Source organism: Nannobrachium achirus (genome assembly GCF_963921795.1).
Source record: "Nannobrachium achirus genome assembly, chromosome: 6".
Classification (NCBI taxonomy): Eukaryota; Metazoa; Chordata; class Actinopteri; order Myctophiformes; family Myctophidae; genus Nannobrachium; species Nannobrachium achirus.
The window spans coordinates 69,488,886-69,513,796 of NC_137815.1; positions in this window are offsets into that span (position 1 = coordinate 69,488,886).

A 24,911-nucleotide genomic window follows, 5' to 3' on the forward strand; every position below is an offset into this window, starting at 1 on the left:
TTTCAGAAGTTAATTTAATGTTTTCCATTAAATGATTTCCTTTATCGTCATCTTCCGCTAATGCACGCAACTGTTTTCGCCAGGTTTTAAGGTCTTATTTTAGTTGTTTCTCATAAGCTCGCAACCCTCCTTGCCCATCGGCCCCCACCTTTGCGCACAGATTCACCGGGAAATACTCGGTCGCTTCCACAACAAAGGAACTGTTGGTGTTTCATGGTGGTTTTGGGACGCGACCTGGCGAAAAAAAGAACCTCTGGGAACTCAGATTGGGCGTTTACAAACCTAAGCATAACGGTGGTTGTCGGGGGGCAAGCAGCGCTCCGCTGTGTTCACTTGGACCGGGACTGAAGATGTACTATTCTGTCCCTATCAGGACATATTAAACTCGGACGGACTTCGCAACGCTCGACACGGAGACTCGCTCGCTTTAGCTCGCTTGGCGGCGGCGTCTCACTCAGTGTTGGTGTTTCATGGTGGTTGGGACACAGCGCGTGGTGAAAAGCTTCTCATATTAAAAAGGAGTTAAAACGCTTCAAATGGAGTCTGTACGGCTGAAGATAAATGCACACATGACGTCGGTGGGAGAGGAGATATTGTGTGTTTTGGAAAAGCAACAAAGTGTTGATGATGTTTGTCGCGTGACGCTCGATGTCAGAGTGTTTGTGTTGGAGCGCCTCCTTGCGGCCGCAGAGGTCATGTGCAGCCTCTTCCAGAGGGAGATGGAGACACTACACAACACCCAACTACACACTGCAGGTATGTCTGTTACACACACAACACCCAACTACACACAGCAGGTATGTCTGTTACACACACAACACCCAACTACACACTGCAGGTATGTCTGTTACACACACAACACCCAACTACACACTGCAGGTATGTCTGTTACACACACAACACCCAACTACACACAGCAGGTATGTCTGTTACACACACAACACCACACTAAACACTGCAGGTCTGTTACACACACCACACTACACACTGCAGGTATGTCTACACACACATTAACACCACACTACACACTGCAGGTCTGTTACACACACATCACCACACTACACACTGCAGGTATGTCTGTTACACACACAAACATACTGTCTCGAATGCTCGATTTCAAATAGCTCTGGTCCATCTGACAGACCCGTCAGCAAATGAATAGACCGCATTTTCTCAGCCCCTACGAGCGCTCAACTTCAGTCAAAATAAACAAAACTACTTAACTACTCACCAAACCAAAGGTAGTTGTTGAAAGTCTATTCTCCACGGTGGTGAGCCCCTTAGCACGCCACCTTCTCTGTAAAATACATTATTTTTGTCATGAAATAAAACGCACCCACCTCGAGCCACCCAGCAGCCACCGCAGATACAATGGTTCACCCGGAAATAAGCGGCGGTCGAGTTGGATGCACTTTATTTCATGCCAAAAATAGTGTATTTTGCAGATTGGGTGGGGTGCTGAGGGGCTCACCACCGTGGAGAATAGACTTTACACAACGCAAAACCATTTTTGGTTTGGTGAGTAGTGAAGTAGTTTTGTTTATTTTGACTTAGCTCCTTTCGGAACCACTCACCCCACGGCTCTGCCGCTCCGAGATGTGGTTCCTAGTCAGGGCATGCCCAAATGAGGTATAGCCGGTAATGCCGGGGGTGGTAAGCCAGGTAAACAACCGCTCTTACTGTCACCAAGCGGTGTATCCAAAAAGCAATGGTCCGGTTCTAGTCTCTTACTTCACTACTCACCAAACCAAAGGTAGTTTTGCATTGTTGAAAGTCTATTCTCCGCGGTGGTGAGACCGCAGTCACGCCATCTGCACTTCAGGAAAAGCTGGTCGCGCTATCCTCGCTTCAAAATACGTTGCGCATCTACATTGCTGTTTACGGTTTGACAAGGTGATGGTGCGTTCAAGGCAAGCTGGTAAATTATACTTTCTAGATTCGATGGCCACAAAAGGTCTATAAAATATGGAAATACATACTATTCAATGAACAGATGCTTTAAATTAGACAAAAAAAATAATAAAAAATAAATTAAATAAAAGTATAAATTATATTGCATTTCTTTTATTGATGGATAAGTTTACATCTTGAGTAGGACTTGAACTCACAATGTCTTGCCTTCACTGCTCCGCTCGCATCAGACCGAGGGGCCTCGGCCTCCAGAGCGGCGGACCCCCGGGGACCACCACCAGGGACCCCTGGCGATATAACGGCGCCCATGGGGATATAGAGACTGAGAACCGGGCGGCGAGGGGGCGACGCCGCTCCTTCTCGCATCCAACCAAGGGGCCTCGGCCGAGGCCGAGGGACCCCTGGAGCCCCGGGGACCCCCGCGGACCACCCCAAGCGCCGGTCCGATTTTTGGACCTCCAATGTTAACTACGATCGGCCAAAATGTTTTTGGGGAAATTCGGGACTTTGACCATGCGGACCCCCTCCAATGGTCCCAGGGACCCCGGCAGAATTGACAGCGCCACCTGGTGGCGGCCCCCGGCACTGCAGCGCACAAAAACGTCCATAACTTAGGCTAGGAGCGACTGGGAGAGACGGGACCGGTACCCACGCGTCCGCCTCGGGGCCCTGGAGCCGGCCGTGCGTAGAGCGCCCCCCGGCGGCAGAACGCCGCCACTGCAGCCCGCCTAAAAGGCCGTAACTCGGCCCCCTGGCCCTCGGAAGACACAGGGCTGGCTCTGGGGTGGTCCCTGCCGGCTCACCCACCCTGGGGACCCCCGCAGACCCCCGTGCCGCCGCCCAAAAAATACCCAAAAGTAGCCGATCTACGAGGCGCCGCTCCACTCCACGGGCCGTAACTCACCCAGGGAGAGGTCCCCAGAGCTCCGCTTCTCAGGGGTGGTCCCCGGGGGTCCCGGGCTGCCTTCCGAGCACCAGGGCCCCGCCGCGCTGCTCGGAGACCCCGGTGCCCCCCAAATAACAGCATGTGGTAGCATATAACCAAGCTTGGATTCTGTGACTCTAAAAAAATAAGAAATCTGAGAAAAATAATGAAAAGTTGTAAAACAACTATATCCCCTTGTTCATGTTGTAAATAAGTACCTCTGAAAATATTCCCAATCTGTTTTACTGTACCAATAGATTTGTTACCATTTGTTACCATAAAACACTATATCACCTTGTTCATGATGTACCTAAGTACCTCTAAAAATATTCCTAACTTGTTTTACTGTGCCAATAATCTATAATAAATTCTACAAATATTACCATAATCCATTCGCTATACAGCAAAAAGTATAAAAACAGATAAAACTTGAGAAGATTTGTTACCATAAAACAACTATATCCCCTTGTTCAGAATGTAACTAAGTATCACTGAAAATATTCCCAAACTGTTTTACTGTACCAATAATTTATAATAAATTCTACAAATATTTCCATAAACCATTCGCTATACAGCAAAAAGTGTAAAATCAAATAAAAATTATGAAGATGTGTTACCATAAAACAACTATATCCCCTTGTTCATGATGTACCTAAGTACCTTTGAAAATATTCCCAACCTGTTTTACTGTGCCAATCATTTATAATAAATTCTACAAATATTACCATAATCCATCCGCTATAGAGCAAAAAGTATAAAATCTGATAAAAATTAAGAAGATTTGTTACCATAAAACAACTATATCCCATTGTTCATGATGTACCTAAGTACCTCTGAAAATATTCCCAATCTGTTTTACTGTGCCAATAATTTATAATAAATTCTACAAATATTACCATAATCCATCCGCTATACAGCAAAAAGTATAAAATCAGATAAAAATCAAGAAGATTTGTTACCATAAAACAACTATATCACCTTGTTCATGATGTACTTAAGTACCTCTAAATATATTCCCGACCTGTTTTACTGTGCCAATAATTTATAATAAATTCTACAAATATTACCATAATCCATCCGCTATACAGCGAAAAGTATAAAATCAGATAAAAATCTAGAAGATTTGTTACCATAAAACAACTATATCACCTTGTTCATTATGTACCTAAATACCTCTGAAAATATTCCCAAACTGTTTTACTGTGCCAATAATTTATAATAAATTCTACAAATATTACCATAATCCATCCGCTATACAGCAAAAAGTGTAAAATCAGATAAAAATTAGGAAGATTTGTTAGCATAAAAAAACGACGTCCCCTTGTTCAGAATGTACCTAAGTACCTTTAAAAATATTCCCGACCTGTTTTACTGTGCCAATAATTTATAATAAATTCTACAAATATTACCATAATCCATCCGCTATACACCAAAAAGTGTAAAATCAGATAAAAATTTGGAAGATTTGTTACCATAAAACAACTATATCCCATTGTTCTTGATGTATCTAAGTACCTCTAAAAATATTCCCGACCTGTTTTACTGTGCCGATAATTTATAATAAATTCTACAAATATTACCATAATCCATCCGCTATAGAGCAAAAAGTATAAAATCAGATAAAAATCAAGAAGATTTGTTACCATAAAACAACTATATCCCCTTGTTCATGATGTACCTAAGTACCTCTGAAAATATTCCCAACCTGTTTTACTGTGCCAATAATTTATAATAAATTCTACAAATATTACCATAATCCATCCGCTATACAGCACAAAGTATAAAATCAGATAAAAATCAAGAAGATTTTTTACCATAAAACAACTATATCCCCTTGTTCAGAATGTACCCAAGTACCTCTGAAAATATTCCCAACCTGTTTTACTGTGCCAATAATTTATAATAAATTCTACAAATATTACCATAATCCATCCGCTATAGAGCAAAAAGTATAAAATCAGATAAAAATTAAGAAGATTTGTTACCATAAAACAACTATATCCCCTTGTTCATGATGTACCTAAGTACCTCTGAAAATATTCCCAACCTGTTTTACTGTGCCAATAATTTATAATAAATTCTACAAATATTACCATAATCCATCCGCTATACAGCAAAAAGTATGAAATCAGATAAAAAACAAGAAGATTTGTTACCATAAAACAACTATATCACCTTGTTCATGATGTACCTAAGTACCTCTAAAAATATTCCCGACCTGTTTTACTGTGCCAATAATTTATAATAAATTCTACAAATATTACCATAATCCATCCGCTAAACAGCGAAAAGTATAAAATCAGATAAAAATCAAGAAGATGTTTTACCATAAAACAACTATATCACCTTGTTCATTATGTACCTAAATACCTCTGAAAATATTCCCAAACTGTTTTACTGTGCCAATAATTTATAATAAATTCTACAATTATTACCATAATCCATCCGCTATACAGCGAAAAGTATAAAATCAGATAAAAATCAAGAAGATTTGTTACCATAAAACAACTATATCCCATTGTTCTTGATGTATCTAAGTACCTCTAAAAATATTCCCGACCTGTTTTACTGTGCCTATAATTTATAATAAATTCTACAAATATTACCATAATCCATCCGCTATAGAGCGAAAAGTATAAAATCAGATAAAAATCAAGAAGATTTGTTACCATAAAACAACTATATCCCCTTGTTCATGATGTATCTAAGTACCTCTAAAAATATTCCCGACCTGTTTTACTGTGCCAATAATTTATAATAAATTCTACAAATATTACCATAATCCATCCGCTATTCAGCGAAAAATATAAAGTCAGATAAAAATCAAGAAGATTTGTTACCATAAAACAACTATATCCCCTTGTTCAAGATGTACCTAAGTACCTCTAAAAATATTCCCAACCTGTTTTACTGTGCCAATAATTCATAATAAATTCTACAAATATTACCATAATCCATCCGCTATACAGCAAAAAGTGTAAAATCAGATAAAAATTATGAAGATTTGTTACCATATAACAAATATATCCCCTTGTTCAGAATGTACCTAAGTACCTTTAAAAATATTCCCGACCTGTTTTACTGTGCCAATAATTTATAATAAATTCTACAAATATTACCATAATCCATCCGCTATACACCAAAAAATGTAAAATCAGATAAAAATTAGGAAGATTTGTTACCATAAAACAACTATATCCCCTTGTTCATGATGTATCTAAGTACCTCTAAAAATATTCCCGACCTGTTTTACTGTGCCAATAATTTATAATAAATTCTACAAATATTACCATAATCCATCCGCTATTCAGCGAAAAATATAAAATCAGATAAAAATCAAGAAGATTTGTTACCATAAAACAACTATATCCCCTTGTTCAAGATGTACCTAAGTACCTCTAAAAATATTCCCAACCTGTTTTACTGTGCCAATAATTCATAATAAATTCTACAAATATTACCATAATCCATCCGCTATACAGCAAAAAGTGTAAAATCTGATAAAAATTAGGAAGATTTGTTACCATAAAACAACTATATCCCCTTGTTCAGAATGTACCTAAGTACCTTTAAAAATATTCCCGACCTGTTTTACTGTGCCAATAATTTATAATAAATTCTACAAATATTACCATAATCCATCCGCTATTCAGCGAAAAGTATAAAATCAGATAAAAATCAAGAAGATTTGTTACCATAAAACAACTATATCACCTTGTTCATGATGTACCTAAATACCTCTGAAAATATTCCCAACCTGTTTTACTGTGCCAATAATTTATAATAAATTCCATAAATATTACCATAAACGATTGGCTATACAGCAAAAAGTGTAAAATCAGATAAAAATCAAGAAGATTTGTTACCATAAAACAACTATATCACCTTGTTCATTATGTACCTAAATACCTCTGAAAATATTCCTAAACTGTTTTACTGTGCCAATAATCTATAATAAATTCTACAAATATTACCATAATCCATCCGCTATACAGCAAAAAGTGTAAAATCAGATAAAAATTAGGAAGATTTGTTACCATAAAACAACTATATCCCCTTGTTCAGAATGTACCTAAGTACCTCTGAAAATATTCCCAAACTGTTTTACTGTGCCAATAATTTATAATAAATTCTACAAATATTACCATAATCCATCCGCTATAGAGCACAAAGTATAAAATCAGATAAAAATTAAGAAGATTTGTTACCATAAAACAACTATATCCCATTGTTCATGATGTATCTAAGTACCTCTAAAAATATTCCCGACCTGTTTTACTGTGCCAATAATTTATAATAAATTCTACAAATATTACCATAATCCATCCGCTATACAGCAAAAAGTATAAAATCAGATAAAAATCAAGAAGATTTGTTACCATAAAACAACTATATCCCCTTGTTCAGAATGTACCTAAGTACCTCTGAAAATATTCCCAAACTGTTTTACTGTGCCAAGAATTTATAATAAATTCTACAAATATTACCATAATCCATCCGCTATAGAGCAAAAAGTATAAAATCAGATAAAAATCAAGAAGATTTGTTACCATAAAACAACTATATCCCCTTGTTCATGATGTACCTAAGTACCTCTAAAAATATTCCCGACCTGTTTTACTGTGCCAATAATTTATAATAAATTCTACAAATATTACCATAATCCATCCGCTATTCAGCGAAAAGTATAAAATCAGATAAAAATCAAGAAGATTTGTTACCATAAAACAACTATATCCCCTTGTTCAAGATGTACCTAAGTACCTCTGAAAATATTCCCAACCTGTTTTACTGTGCCAATAATTTATAATAAATTCTACAAATATTACCATAATCCATCCGCTATACAGCAAAAAGTGTAAAATCAGATAAAAATTTGGAAGATTTGTTACCATAAAACAACTATATCCCCTTGTTCAGAATGTACTTAAGTACCTCTGAAAATATTCCCGACCTGTTTTACTGTGCCAATAATTTATAATAAATTCCATAAATATTACCATAAACGATTGGCTATACAGCAAAAAGTGTAAAATCAGATAAAAATCAAGAAGATTTGTTACCATAAAACAACTATATCACCTTGTTCATTATGTACCTAAATACCTCTGAAAATATTCCTAAACTGTTTTACTGTGCCAATAATTTATAATAAATTCTACAAATATTACCATAATCCATCCGCTATAGAGCAAAAAGTATAAAATCAGATAAAAATTAAGAAGATTTGTTACCATAACACAACTATATCCCATTGTTCATGATGTATCTAAGTACCTCTAAAAATATTCCCGACCTGTTTTACTGTGCCAATAATTTATAATAAATTCTACAAATATTACCATAATCCATCTGCTATACAGCAAAAAGTATAAAATCAGATAAAAATCAAGAAGATTTGTTACCATAAAACAACTATATCCCCTTGTTCAGAATGTACCTAAGTACCTCTGAAAATATTCCCAAACTGTTTTACTGTGCCAATAATTTATAATAAATTCTACAAATATTACCATAATCCATCCGCTATAGAGCAAAAAGTATAAAATCAGATAAAAATCAAGAAGATTTGTTACCATAAAACAACTATATCCCCTTGTTCATGATGTACCTAAGTACCTCTAAAAATATTCCCGACCTGTTTTACTGTGCCAATAATTTATAATAAATTCTACAAATATTACCATAATCCATCCGCTATTCAGCGAAAAGTATAAAATCAGATAAAAATCAAGAAGATTTGTTACCATAAAACAACTATATCCCCTTGTTCAAGATGTACCTAAGTACCTCTAAAAATATTCCCAACCTGTTTTACTGTGCCAATAATTTATAATAAATTCTACAAATATTACCATAATCCATCCGCTATACAGCAAAAAGTGTAAAATCAAATAAAAATTTGGAAGATTTGTTACCATAAAACAACTATATCACCTTGTTCATTATGTACCTAAATACCTCTGAAAATATTCCTAAACTGTTTTACTGTGCCAATAATTTATAATAAATTCTACAAATATTACCATAATCCATCCGCTATAGAGCAAAAAGTATAAAATCAGATAAAAATTAAGAAGATTTGTTACCATAACACAACTATATCCCATTGTTCATGATGTATCTAAGTACCTCTAAAAATATTCCCGACCTGTTTTACTGTGCCAATAATTTATAATAAATTCTACAAATATTACCATAATCCATCCGCTATACAGCAAAAAGTATAAAATCAGATAAAAATCAAGAAGATTTGTTACCATAAAACAACTATATCCCCTTGTTCAGAATGTACCTAAGTACCTCTGAAAATATTCCCAAACTGTTTTACTGTGCCAATAATTTATAATAAATTCTACAAATATTACCATAATCCATCCGCTATAGAGCAAAAAGTATAAAATCAGATAAAAATCAAGAAGATTTGTTACCATAAAACAACTATATCCCCTTGTTCATGATGTACCTAAGTACCTCTAAAAATATTCCCGACCTGTTTTACTGTGCCAATAATTTATAATAAATTCTACAAATATTACCATAATCCATCCGCTATTCAGCGAAAAGTATAAAATCAGATAAAAATCAAGAAGATTTGTTACCATAAAACAACTATATCCCCTTGTTCAAGATGTACCTAAGTACCTCTGAAAATATTCCCAACCTGTTTTACTGTGCCAATAATTTATAATAAATTCTACAAATATTACCATAATCCATCCGCTATACAGCAAAAAGTGTAAAATCAGATAAAAATTTGGAAGATTTGTTACCATAAAACAACTATATCCCCTTGTTCAGAATGTACTTAAGTACCTCTGAAAATATTCCCGACCTGTTTTACTGTGCCAATAATTTATAATAAATTCCATAAATATTACCATAAACGATTGGCTATACAGCAAAAAGTGTAAAATCAGATAAAAATCAAGAAGATTTGTTACCATAAAACAACTATATCACCTTGTTCATTATGTACCTAAATACCTCTGAAAATATTCCTAAACTGTTTTACTGTGCCAATAATTTATAATAAATTCTACAAATATTACCATAATCCATCCGCTATAGAGCAAAAAGTATAAAATCAGATAAAAATTAAGAAGATTTGTTACCATAACACAACTATATCCCATTGTTCATGATGTATCTAAGTACCTCTAAAAATATTCCCGACCTGTTTTACTGTGCCAATAATTTATAATAAATTCTACAAATATTACCATAATCCATCCGCTATACAGTAAAAAGTATAAAATCAGATAAAAATCAAGAAGATTTGTTACCATAAAACAACTATATCCCCTTGTTCAGAATGTACCTAAGTACCTCTGAAAATATTCCCAAACTGTTTTACTGTGCCAATAATTTATAATAAATTCTACAAATATTACCATAATCCATCCGCTATAGAGCAAAAAGTATAAAATCAGATAAAAATCAAGAAGATTTGTTACCATAAAACAACTATATCCCCTTGTTCATGATGTACCTAAGTACCTCTAAAAATATTCCCGACCTGTTTTACTGTGCCAATAATTTATAATAAATTCTACAAATATTACCATAATCCATCCGCTATTCAGCGAAAAGTATAAAATCAGATAAAAATCAAGAAGATTTGTTACCATAAAACAACTATATCCCCTTGTTCAAGATGTACCTAAGTACCTCTAAAAATATTCCCAACCTGTTTTACTGTGCCAATAATTTATAATAAATTCTACAAATATTACCATAATCCATCCGCTATACAGCAAAAAGTGTAAAATCAAATAAAAATTTGGAAGATTTGTTACCATAAAACAACTATATCACCTTGTTCATTATGTACCTAAATACCTCTGAAAATATTCCTAAACTGTTTTACTGTGCCAATAATTTATAATAAATTCTACAAATATTACCATAATCCATCCGCTATAGAGCAAAAAGTATAAAATCAGATAAAAATTAAGAAGATTTGTTACCATAACACAACTATATCCCATTGTTCATGATGTATCTAAGTACCTCTAAAAATATTCCCGACCTGTTTTACTGTGCCAATAATTTATAATAAATTCTACAAATATTACCATAATCCATCCGCTATACAGCAAAAAGTATAAAATCAGATAAAAATCAAGAAGATTTGTTACCATAAAACAACTATATCCCCTTGTTCAGAATGTACCTAAGTACCTCTGAAAATATTCCCAAACTGTTTTACTGTGCCAATAATTTATAATAAATTCTACAAATATTACCATAATCCATCCGCTATAGAGCAAAAAGTATAAAATCAGATAAAAATCAAGAAGATTTGTTACCATAAAACAACTATATCCCCTTGTTCATGATGTACCTAAGTACCTCTAAAAATATTCCCGACCTGTTTTACTGTGCCAATAATTTATAATAAATTCTACAAATATTACCATAATCCATCCGCTATTCAGCGAAAAGTATAAAATCAGATAAAAATCAAGAAGATTTGTTACCATAAAACAACTATATCCCCTTGTTCAAGATGTACCTAAGTACCTCTAAAAATATTCCCAACCTGTTTTACTGTGCCAATAATTTATAATAAATTCTACAAATATTACCATAATCTATCCGCTATACAGCAAAAAGTGTAAAATCAAATACAAATTTGGAAGATTTGTTACCATAAAACAACTATATCCCCTTGTTCAGAATGTACCTAAGTACCTCTGAAAATATTCCCAAACTGTTTTACTGTGCCAATAATTTATAATAAATTCTACAAATATTACCATAATCCATCCGCTATAGAGCAAAAAGTATAAAATCAGATAAAGATCAAGAAGATTTGTTACCATAAAACAACTATATAGATACATCATGAACAAGGGGATATAGTTGTTTTATGGTAACAAATCTTATTGATTTTTATCTGATTTTATACTTTTCGCTGTATAGCGGATGGATTATGGTAATATTTGTAGAATTCATTATAAATTATTGGCACAGTAAAACAGGTCGGGAATATTTTTAGAGGTACTTAGGTACATCATGAACAAGGTGATATAGTTGTTTTTTGGTAACAAATCTTCTTGATTTTTTTCTGATTTTACACTTTTTGCTGTATAGCCAATCGTTCATGGTAATATTTATGGAATTTATTATAAATTATTGGCACAGTAAAACAGTTTGGGAATATTTTTAGAGGTACTTAGATACATCATGAACAAGGGGATATAGTTGTTTTTTGGTAACAAATCTTCCTAATTTTTATCTGATTTTACACGTTTTGCTGTATAGCCAATCGTTTATGGTAATATTTATGGAATTTATTATAAATTATTGGCACAGTAAAACAGTTTGGGAATATTTTCAGAGGTATTTAGGTACATCATGAACAAGGTGATATAGTTGTTTTATGGTAACAAATCTTCTTGATTTTTATCTGATTTTATACTTTTTGCTCTATAGCGGATGGATTATGGTAATATTAGTAGAATTTATTATAAATTATTGGCACAGTAAAACAGTTTGGGAATATTTTCAGAGGTACTTAGGTACATTCTGAACAAGGGGATATAGTTGTTTTATGGTAACAAATCTTCCAAACTTTTATCTGATTTTACACTTTTTGCTGTATAGCGGATGGATTATGGTAATATTTGTAGAATTTATTATAAATTATTGGCACAGTAAAACAGGTCGGGAATATTTTTAAAGGTACTTAGGTACATTCTGAACAAGGGGACGTCGTTTTTTTATGCTAACAAATCTTCCTAATTTTTATCTGATTTTACACTTTTTGCTGTATAGCGGATGGATTATGGTAATATTTGTAGAATTTATTATAAATTATTGGCACAGTAAAACAGTTTGGGAATATTTTCAGAGGTATTTAGGTACATAATGAACAAGGTGATATAGTTGTTTTATGGTAACAAATCTTCTAGATTTTTATCTGATTTTATACTTTTCGCTGTATAGCGGATGGATTATGGTAATATTTGTAGAATGTATTATAAATTATTGGCACAGTAAAACAGGTTGGGAATATTTTTAGAGGTACTTAGGTACATCTTGAACAAGGGGATATAGTTGTTTTATGGTAACAAATCTTCTTGATTTTTATCTGATTTTATACTTTTCGCTCTATAGCGGATGGATTATGGTAATATTTGTAGAATTTATTATAAATTATTGGCACAGTAAAACAGGTCGGGAATATTTTTAGAGGTACTTAGATACATCATGAACAAGGGGATATAGTTGTTTTATGATAACAAATCTTCTTGATTTTTATCTGATTTTATACTTTTTGCTCTATAGCGGATGGATTATGGTAATATTTGTAGAATTTATTATAAATTATTGGCACAGTAAAACAGGTCGGGAATATTTTTAGAGGTACTTAGATACATCATGAACAATGGGATATAGTTGTTTTATGGTAACAAATCTTCTTGATTTTTATCTGATTTTATACTTTTTGCTCTATAGCGGATGGATTATGGTAATATTTGTAGAATTTATTATAAATTATTGGCACAGTAAAACAGTTTGGGAATATTTTCAGAGGTACTTAGGTACATTCTGAACAAGGGGATATAGTTGTCTTATGGTAACAAATCTTCCAAATTTGTATCTGATTTTACACTTTTTGCTGTATAGCGGATGGATTATGGTAATATTTGTAGAATTTATTATAAATTATTGGCACGGTAAAACAGGTCGGGAATATTTTTAGAGGTACTTAGATACATCATGAACAAGGGGATATAGTTGTTTTATGGTAACAAATCTTCTTGATTTTTATCTGATTTTATACTTTTTGCTCTATAGCGGATGGATTATGGTAATATTTGTAGAATTTATTATAAATTATTGGCACGGTAAAACAGGTCGGGAATATTTTTAGAGGTACTTAGATACATCATGAACAATGGGATATAGTTGTTTTATGGTAACAAATCTTCTTGATTTTTATCTGATTTTATACTTTTTGCTCTATAGCGGATGGATTATGGTAATATTAGTAGAATTTATTATAAATTATTGGCACAGTAAAACAGGTCGGGAATATTTTTAGAGGTACTTAGATACATCATGAACAAGGGGATATAGTTGTTTTATGGTAACAAATCTTCTTGATTTTTATCTGATTTTATACTTTTTGCTCTATAGCGGATGGATTATGGTAATATTTGTAGAATTTATTATAAATTATTGGCACAGTAAAACAGTTTGGGAATATTTTCAGAGGTATTAAGGTACATAATGAACAAGGTGATATAGTTGTTTTATGGTAACAAATCTTCTTGATTTTTATCTGATTTTATACTTTTCGCTGTATAGCGGATGGATTATGGTAATATTTGTAGAATTTATTATAAATTATTGGCACAGTAAAACAGGTCGGGAATATTTTTAGAGGTACTTAGGTACATTCTGAACAAGGGGATATAGTTGTTTTATGGTAACAAATCTTCCTAATTTGTATCTGATTTTACACTTTTTGCTGTATAGCGGATGGATTATGGTAATATTTGTAGAATGTATTATAAATTATTGGCACAGTAAAACAGGTTGGGAATATTTTTAGAGGTACTTAGGTACATCTTGAACAAGGGGATATAGTTGTTTTATGGTAACAAATCTTCTTGATTTTTATCTGATTTTATACTTTTCGCTCTATAGCGGATGGATTATGGTAATATTTGTAGAATTTATTATAAATTATTGGCACAGTAAAACAGGTCGGGAATATTTTTAGAGGTACTTAGATACATCATGAACAAGGGGATATAGTTGTTTTATGATAACAAATCTTCTTGATTTTTATCTGATTTTATACTTTTTGCTCTATAGCGGATGGATTATGGTAATATTTGTAGAATTTATTATAAATTATTGGCACAGTAAAACAGGTCGGGAATATTTTTAGAGGTACTTAGATACATCATGAACAATGGGATATAGTTGTTTTATGGTAACAAATCTTCTTGATTTTTATCTGATTTTATACTTTTTGCTCTATAGCGGATGGATTATGGTAATATTTGTAGAATTTATTATAAATTATTGGCACAGTAAAACAGTTTGGGAATATTTTCAGAGGTACTTAGGTACATTCTGAACAAGGGGATATAGTTCTTTTATGGTAACAAATCTTCCTAATTTTTATCTGATTTTACACTTTTTGCTGTATAGCGGATGGATTATGGTAATATTTGTAGAATTTATTATAAATTATTGGCACAGTAAAACAGGTCGGGAATATTTTTAGAGGTACTTAGATACATCATGAACAAGGGGATATAGTTGTTTTATGGTAACAAATCTTCTTGATTTTTATCTGATTTTATACTTTTTGCTCTATAGCGGATGGATTATGGTAATATTTGTAGAATTTATTATAAATTATTGGCACAGTAAAACAGGTCGGGAATATTTTTAGAGGTACTTAGATAAATCATGAACAAGGGGATATAGTTGTTTTATGGTAACAAATCTTCTTGATTTTTATCTGATTTTATACTTTTCGCTGTATAGCAAATGGTTTATGGTAATATTTGTAGAATTTATTAGAAATGATTGGTACAGTAAAAGATGTTGGGAATATTTTCAGAGGTACTTATTTACAACATGAACAAGGGGATGTAGTTAATTTTTTACTTTATTTAGAGTTACAGAATCCAAGCTTGGTTATCTGCTACCACATGCTGTTTTGTTGGGGGCCCCGGGCGGCGCTGCGGGGCCCTGGTGCTCGGAGGGCAGCCCGGGACCCCCGGGGACCCCCCCTGAGAAGCGGAGGTCTGGGGACCCCTCCTCGGGCGAGTTACGGCCCGCGGAGTGGAGCGACGCCTCGTAGATCGGCTACTTTTGGGTATTTTTTCGGCGGCGGGGAGACGAGTTACGGCCTTTTAGGTGGGCTGCAGCGGCGGCGTTCCTTCGCCAGGGGGCGCTCCGAGGCGGACGCGTGGGTACGGGTCCCGTCTCTCCCAGTCGCTCCTAGCCCGAGTCATGGACGTTTTTGTGCGCTGTAGTGCCAGGGGCCGCCACCAGGCGGCGCGGTCAATTTTTCTGGGTTCGGTCCACAAGGTCAAAGTCCATAATTTCTCAAAAAAAAAAATGTGTCCGATCGTAGTTAACATTGGAGGTCCAAAAATCGGAGCGGCGTGAGGGGGTCCGCGGGGGTCCCCGGAGCTCCAGGGGGTCCCCGGTTGGTCCCTCGTCCGAGGCCCCTCGGTCGGATGTGAGAAGGAGCGGCGTCGGCCCCTCGCCGTCCCGGTTCTCAGTCTCTGTATCCCCAGGGGCGCCGTTATATCGCCAGGGGTCCCTGGAGGTGGTCCCCGGGTGGGGGGTCTGCCACTCTGGAGTCCGAGGCCGAGGCCCCTCGGTCTGATGCGAGCGGAGCAGTGAAGGCCCCACAAAAGCCAGACATTGTGATTCCAAGTCCCACTCAAGATGTAAACTTATCCAGACCATCAATAAAATAAATACAATATCATTTATATTTTCATTTCATTTTATTTACGAAGTGGAGGGTGGGGGGGTCTAATTTAAAGCATCTGTTCATTAAATAGTATGTATTTCCATATTTTATAGACCTTTTGTGGCCATCGAATCTAGAAAGTATAATTTACCAGCTCGCCTTGAACGCACCATCACCTGGTCAAACCGTAAACAGCCGTGTAGAAGCGCAACATATTTTGAAGCGAGGATAGCGCGACCAGCTTTTCCTGAAGTACAGATGGCGTGACTGCGGTGTGGTGAGCCCCTCAGCACCCCACCTACTCTGTAAAATACGTTATTTTTGTCATGAAATAAAACGCACCCACCTCTAGCCACCCAGCGGCCACCGCAGATACAATGGTTCAAAACCTGGAAATAAGCGGTGGTCGAGTTGGATGCACTTTATTTCATGCCAAAAATAGTGTATTTTGCAGATTGGGTATTGGGATTTGCTGTATAATATATTTAAGCAATGTTACATGAGACTGAGAGGATGTGCATTATCACGGTTATCTCTCTCTGCTGCATGCTGGGTACACGCCGTTGTGTGTGTGTGTGTGAGTGGGTGCGCGAGTGCCTGAGTGAGTTTGGAAAGTTTGGTTTTCGTTTGGATTCTACTTTCTTCGTTTTCACTTCTTCACTGTCCCGCATGATCACAGGTAGGAGAGATATTTATTTATTAATTGTCGTGCTGGTTCGGTAAGAAGAAGCGCAGGTTGGTGCTAAACCTCGGGGAGAAGCCCAGAGTGTGGATTCAGGTAGGGGGGAGCAACCAGTCGCTCCTGTGAGTGAGCATGCTTTACCTAGCAGCTCAGCACAGGTTGAGACGAAGAATGTTCCTAACACCCAGGCAACAGTCTGTGATGATAATGAAAGCATGTATGACACAGATGAATCCACAATCATTGAGACCACATACTCCAGTAGCTCAGACCTTTACACATTAAAGGAGATTCATGATTTTTGTGATGCCACCTTTGGGAAATCGATTAAATTTACCGACTATTTCCCTGACACTGACAAGTTCATTAGGTCTGTAGTCCTCCTGCAAAAAATAGTAGGTATGGACGAACTTGAGGATAAAAAACGCTGGCGCCTTAGGAAGCATATGGCAAACTTGAGAAGAGGATCAAAGGGAGAAGAGGCTGTAAGCAAGAAGCGTAAAAAGAATGATCCCAGAACAAAGAAATAATGATGATCATTTGTCACAAGGTGCTTTCTTGTTCCTTTCTAATGGCTGTCTTCAACGTATGTCTCCTTCTCTGCTTTCTTTTCCCCATGCAGAGGCTTAGGATAGGCTCTAGTAATATTAATGGTGGGAGAGACAGAAGTAAGAGGGATTTAGTTACAGAGGTAGTAAACCAGAAATATATTGATATTTTATTTTTGCAGGAAACGCATAGTGACACAAATAATGAGGGATATGGTGGGAGGGACAGTGCAAACTCAGCCACGGCACTAATCTAAGTGGGGGGGTTGCTGTGCTCTTTAATAAGAGATGCAACGCCAACATCCTATCCACTGTAGAGTTAGTAAGAGGTGTCTTATTGTAAGGGTGGAGATTGAGGGTTTTATTTATTGTTTTGTGAGTGTGTATGCACACAATCAGGGAACAGACAGGCTAGCTTTTTTCAACACTTTGAGAAACGAGCTGCTCAAGTACAGTCATGAGCAGCTCATTATTGGAGGGGACTGGAACTCAACAGAGGACTTTACTAAAGACAGGAACAGTGAGGAGCCACACCTCCAGTCATCCAGAGCTGTGGGCAGCTTAGCCACACAGCTAGATTTAGTTGATGCATGGCGACTAAAGCACCCTAACACCAGGCAGTACACCTGGGTTAAGGTGAGTAATGGTAGGGTGAGTGCAGCTAGGTTGGACAGATTGTACATTTCCCAAACGCTCTTATCCAGTCTAATTAGCAGTTCAATCACCCCTGTGGGTTTTAGTGACCATCATCATGGTTTCCTGCAGGAAAAAGTCTTGACCAGGGGGGGATCTCGCGCCCGCGCTTTGCGCGGGCGCCGAATTTTTTTGATAATTAATTAATTAATTCCAGTAATTAATTCACTTAATTTTTAATATTAATTCTTATTTTTGCCCTCAAAATAATAAGAGAACATTTATCATTTTTGGCCTAAAGAAGTAAAGAGAAGTGTCTTAATTATTTTCAAGGTATTTGTACTTTACTTGTCTATTTCCAGTTTTCAGTATTTTGATTCCTTCTACTCCACCACAATTTCGGATCCAAATATTGTACCTTTACTCCACTACAAAAACATACATTTTATTTGCATAGACCTGATTGCTTGTTTCTCTCACAAACAAAACATGGCAACGCTGAGCAAAGTTAGACGGTCGGAGTTGGAGATGTGTTTATCTTAACACACAAACACTTGCAAGCAGGCTGGACACACATGCAGCTCAGTAACGTGTGGATATGTGTCGCTGTTGGGAGGAAACGTCGGAAAAGCAGTGTTGATCACTAGCCCAGGAGTTTGTTCTGACTCTTTGAAAACAAAGACACACACGCGCCTCTCTACCTAGCGCTACTCCTGTGCCTGTTTTGGGGGATTGAGAAAACTCACAGCTAAAGACTAGTTTCTCCATAGCAGTCACTTCATGTTCGCACAATGAGGCATGTCGCTTTACGGGTTGCATTGCGCGATTTTGAATTAGTTGCAGGCAGTTGAGCGCTCATCGCGTCCGGATGCACGTCTTTTTTTTGCATAATGTGAGCCTGTAGATTAGCGGTTTTCATCAAGCTCACACGCCAGCAAGCCTGCACTGCACAACGTTCGTACGGGAGGGACTGGGGGGGAGAGAGAGAGAGAGCGAGAGAGAGAAACGGAACACTATTGCCCCGTTCAAGTAGGCTAAAGAAACATATCCAATGTTAATGCAGGCAGCATGTAGGATCCGCATTTGCAAACTGTTGACTCGCTGGGAGGTGAAGATGATGAAAACGTTTTGTTGTGGTTCTCATCTGGCATCGCGTCCCATCGGACACATAGCGGCACTGTTAGCATGTCGGCTAATAATATAGCTCTCCCTCTCTCTGCAAGTGTGTGTGTGTGTGTGTGTGTGTGTGTGTGTGTGTGTGTGTGTGTGTGTGTGTGTGTGTGTGTGTGTGTGTGTGTGTGTGTCTAATGACGACGACGTGAAGTCTCTTTGCAAAAAAGGGGTATGGTGTATGCTCTGCACGCTACAGCCATACAGCACAGCACAAAAGAATAAAAAATAACAACTATGTAACACAAATCTATCTGGTGTTAATGTGCGCTGATAGACAGCGCAGCGAGGCAGGATGCATGCACATTCTTGAACACATTCCAGAGCCGTGTCGCCTGCCTGTACGCTTTTAGGAGGAATTTTGCATCATTTTCCCTGGACGTCTGGCCGGGCGGGGGCGATATCAGACCGGGCGGGGCGCCCGGCCTATATAACGGTGGCGGAAACCCTGATCATCTCTCTCTCTCTCTCTCTCTCTCTCTCTCTCTCTCTCTCTCTCTCTCTCTCTCTCTCTCTCTCTCTCTCTCTCTCTCTCTCTCTCCCCACTTTTAGAAGAGCACACACATCCTATATGCTCCAACCATGTGTTGGTAAATTAGAATGTTTGTAGCAAATGGCATTTATTTATTTTTTGTAATCATTGAGAATAGATCTTTAGTTTGGAAATGGAAAATGTTTTTACAGCTAAGGTTTTTCCAATTACCAAAGATATAAAACAGATGAAATGCTGCATGAAATAATGTAAAATTCAAACTAATGTCTAATGTGTTTTCTCTCATTTCATCTATTTATTCCCCCCCAGACTTTGTTTCCCTCCCTGTGTGTAAAGAGGAGCTTTTCCCTGAACATCAGGAGAGGAGTCCCAGTCTGGAGGAACCACAACCTCCACAGATTAAAGAGGAACAGGAGGAGCTACTACAAGAGGAGGCTGATGGATCAATGTTGACATTACTAGCAGTGAAAAGTGAAGGTGATGATGAAAACAGAGAGACTGAGGCTGTAGCCAGCACCTCAACTGAACACTTGAAAACACAAGCTGATGTAGAGGACTGTGGAACATCACAACCAACTAGTGGTGACCAGCTCCTCTCTCCACACTGTTCTCAATCTGATGTCACTGAAGAGCGTGATGAGCAGGAGGAGGCCAGGGAAGGTCAGTCGGTTGTAAACACGCTGGATTCACACAAGACAAAAAATGTGGAAGAACAAACATTGTCTGTAGGTCACAAGCTGTCAAGAGACCCGCCATTGTCAAAGCAAACGCAATCCAAAAACAGTTACACAGGGAAGAAAATGTTTAGTTGTACAGAGTGTGGCAAAATGTTTAAGCACCCGGTATATCTGAAGAGGCACACAGTTGTTCATACAGGGGAAAAGCCCTTTACTTGTACAGTTTGTGGTAAAGGCTGTGGTCATAGTGGTAATTTAAAAGTACACATGAGGACTCATACAGGTGAGAAACCTTTTACTTGTACAGTTTGTGGCAGAGGCTGTGGTGATAGTAGTGATCTAAAAAAACACATGAGGACTCATACAGGGGAAAAGCCTTTTACTTGTACAGTTTGTGGTAAAGGATGTGCTCGCAGTGGTAATCTAAAAAGACACATGAGGACTCATACAGGTTAAAACGCCTTTACTTGTACATGTTGTAGTTAAAGCCTTTAGTCGAAGTGATGAGCTAAAAGCACACTTGAGAACTCATACAGGGGAAAGCCTTTCACTTATCTAGTTTTTAGTTTTAAGGCCGTAATCAAATGCAAGCTATAGACGTACATATAAGGTCTCATACGGGGGGGGGGGCACTCTGCTTGTACAGTTCGTGCTAAAGGCTTTGTTTAAAAGGGTAATCTAAAACACACAATCTCTCATGCAGGGGAAAAGCCCTTTGCTTGTACAGTTTTAAAAAATTACATTTTGAAAGAAAGCATAAGAACAACCCATTTAGCTAGAGTTTGTGGCAAATGCTTGGTGAAGTTACTGAGGATTCATACGGCGCCATTATGGACGTCATAATTAATGCCAGGTCTTGTGGAGTTGTGACCAATGCGATGTTGCTACTATGGTTGCTGTAATCTGCACATCAAGCTGTGTCACGGTAAAACTGCCCTGCATTAGTCATGGGTGTGTTCGAGTGTTAATTAGTTTAATCAAACCAATCAGGGTATCTACTGCCATTCCCTTTAAGATCAGTGCAAGACATGCGTTAAGCGGTGAGACCAAAAGAGTAAGAATCATGCTGAAAGGAGAAATGTCAAAGTGCATGCATGGCCATAATATAAATGATTGCAATCCCAATGTTTGCATTATAAGCTGCCTGCATTTGAATGAAACTGCATTTGATTTGAAGTAGGCTATCACCCACATGTTACTGATTCTAGACATTTGATTTGAAGTAGGCTATCACCCACATGTTACTGATTCTAGACATTTCCAGGACATAAGAGGGGGGAACAACGCACACACTGACTCCATTTGTTTCTCTTCTAAGCTCTGGACAAACGGTTAAACCGTGAACCATTTTCTGTTGATTGTCATTATCTTGTACATGATTTCTGACTGTTTTGTAGTTTTTTCTCCCCCTTCTACGCTGTACACCTTTTATAGAACTGTGAATAAAGTGTATCAAAAAGTTTCACTGTTACAAGTATTTCCGACCTGTAAATACGTTTTCTGTTTAATGAAGAGCTGGAGAGACAGGGAGGGAGACCCCTTTTACTGATTAAACACTCCATAGCAATGAGTACTGTCATACTAGAGAGATATTTAACATTTAATTTAACCACAGAGAATAACTTATAGACTTAACCCAAATCTTAAACTATCACTATTCTTTCATTCTAGTCTTCATAGTGTACTTAAAGCTAGTATGACACAGTACATTATCTATTTAACATGGCATCACAATGACAATCATGATGTTTTTTCCTGTCTTCATTGGTAGTGAACAGTAGACTGACAGGAAATGGGGAGAGAGAGATGGGGAGTGACACTCAGCAAAGGTCATCGGGACTCAAACCTGCGACACGCTGTCAGGCTGAATTAGCAGCGTGGTTCCTGGACCGCTACACTAGCAGCCCAGGCCCATCATAGGCATTCTAACCACTTTATCCATTCATACGTTGGCTATCAAGAATTGTAGATCTACAAGCCCCCGCCCAGGCGCCCACTCTCAGAGTGGATAGCTCACAGCATTTCACTAAGTGCTACGCTCCGAGCTTGTACATCTTCTCTTTTTACATTTTTTAAGACAACAATTTTGGATGTTTTTATTTGTTTTTTACATAAATCTCTTCTGGGTGTCCGTGGCACAAACACACAGAACATGGGCTAATAAGAGTGTCAATTTGGGCGTCCTGGAAATTTGAGAACCACTGTTTAGTTTAGTCCAGTGGTTCTCAACCTTTTCAGGCCATGACCCCCCAACATAATCATAGTTGAACTGGGGACCCCCACCCTGATAAGCACTTGGAATGTAGACATTACATCTAGTTTGACTCAGCTCCACAGATAAAAACAATCTACCATTTTCACAATTTCTACAGTTTACCAGTTTGTATACCATAGTTCATTGACTACTTTTGATGATTGTTCTTTTTTTCTTTCTTTATTTATTTATGTATTGAAAAAAGTCTTAAAAGTCCTTCAATTGTCAATTCACTGTCGTGACAGAATGAGAACCAATGACAATTAACACTGCTCTGCTACTTTGTTCCACCCGATTTCCAATGCAGACATTTAGAAAAACGGTCTATGGTCCTGTTTTCTGTTTTTCATTTTAGGTTTAAAAGTTAAACATGGGAATTTGCCCTTTTCCGAGTTTTATTTTGAAGAGAAAAACAAACTGGCCCTTCTTTGTAATTATCTACTGTGTATATTATTTTGCACTGTTTTTTTTTTTTTTTTTTTTTTTTTTCTGACTATATCTACTGCATAGTACTGTTCTATCTATCTGTCATTCAATACTTTAATGGTTTCCTGTGCAAGTGCTTTCTAGGATCTCTTTTTAGTTGAACCAGTGAACTGTACCGTCATGAAACTTCTAATAAAGTCTTCATTCATTCAATCAATGCATTTCTTTCTTTTTTCTATTGTTCTCCCTAATGTTATGCCAATTGATTCCTCCCCGTGCACATTTTTTCTGTGTTTTCACTGCTGTTGTATCCTCACTAGTGAATCTGTCTGTCTGTCTGTCTGTCTGTCTGTCTGTCTGTCTGTCTGTCTGTCTGTCTGTCATTCAGTGACAGTTACACATCTCCTCCACCAGGCGGCGAAAGGCATTAAAGCAACAGCGCCTGGATCCGTTATTGCGCATGCGTTAAACACGTTGATCCGGAAGCCGGATCTTCCGGAAGTAGAATGTTTCTCGCGTGGCGTTTGCGTGATATTGAAACGTAACGGCAATGGTGCAAGCCACGCCCCTGCCTGCTCTTGATCACGCCCATACCTTCCTCTGATTGGGCAGAGTCCGTTGCCATGTGAACTGCCTTGAAAACAAGATGGCGGCCCCCTCTCTTTATTAATATTCAGTCTTTTAAATGAGTAAACCGACGTTTAAACTAAGTGCTTGCTTAGCGTCACACCAATGAAGGTTTAATACAAACCTCTGCTGCTCGTCCACCTCCCTATTGTAATCAAGGCATTTTCACTCACTGCCGCTGGTAAATAGACTAATTAAATCACGTTTTTTTCTGCAATAAGCTGCTTTGCATTAACGTAGTTATGTAGTTAATGTAGTTATTGGTGTGATGTGAGTTCATGAAATCATGAAAGTCACTCAGTGGTTCTCAACTCAAGCCTTTTAATGTCAAGGACCCCCAAATAAATTGCCACATATCAGCTCACGGACCCCCTCCATTTGAAAAGATAAGCCAGGGACCCCCCACAAGAGAAGATTTCTTTTATTGTTTTTATGTATTCAGTCACACAACATTATATAGCCTAAACTAAAGTATAGCTTTTGGAATCAATTATGATTGAAAACCCATGTATGTTCCAGAGTGAATCAGGGGAAACTATAATATTTGTGACTTACATCATTATTGGTTTTCTGGTTCCCCAGCAAAATGATAGTTAGGAACCAAATGGACCCTTATGGGTATGTAACTCGGGGTGAGTACAAATGGAACCAGAAAAGTGGGGTCCGGGGACCCCCGGAGGTCCTTGGGGGAGTTCCAGGGGGTCCCCAGCTAAATGATAGTTAGGAACCAAACGGACCCTTATGGTTATGGGTAGGCCTATGTAAGTTAACTCAGAGTGTAGATGTTTACACTCAATGAGTAACAATATTGATTTTACAATATAGATTTGGGTCTCAGAGATAGAAATGCCATTAAATTGGGGTCCGTAGCCGAATGCTGCTAGAGCCTTAAGAAATCTTCTCTTATGGGGGGTCCCTGGCTTATCTTTTCAAATGGAGGTGGTCCGTGGGCTTTATGTGGCACTTTATTTGGGGGTCCTTGACATTAAAAGGCTTGAGTTGAGAACCACTGAGTGACTTTCATGATTTTATGAACTCACATCACACCAATAACTGCATTAATTTGAGAGGTAAATGTAACGTTCAGCTGCACTGGTTACTGC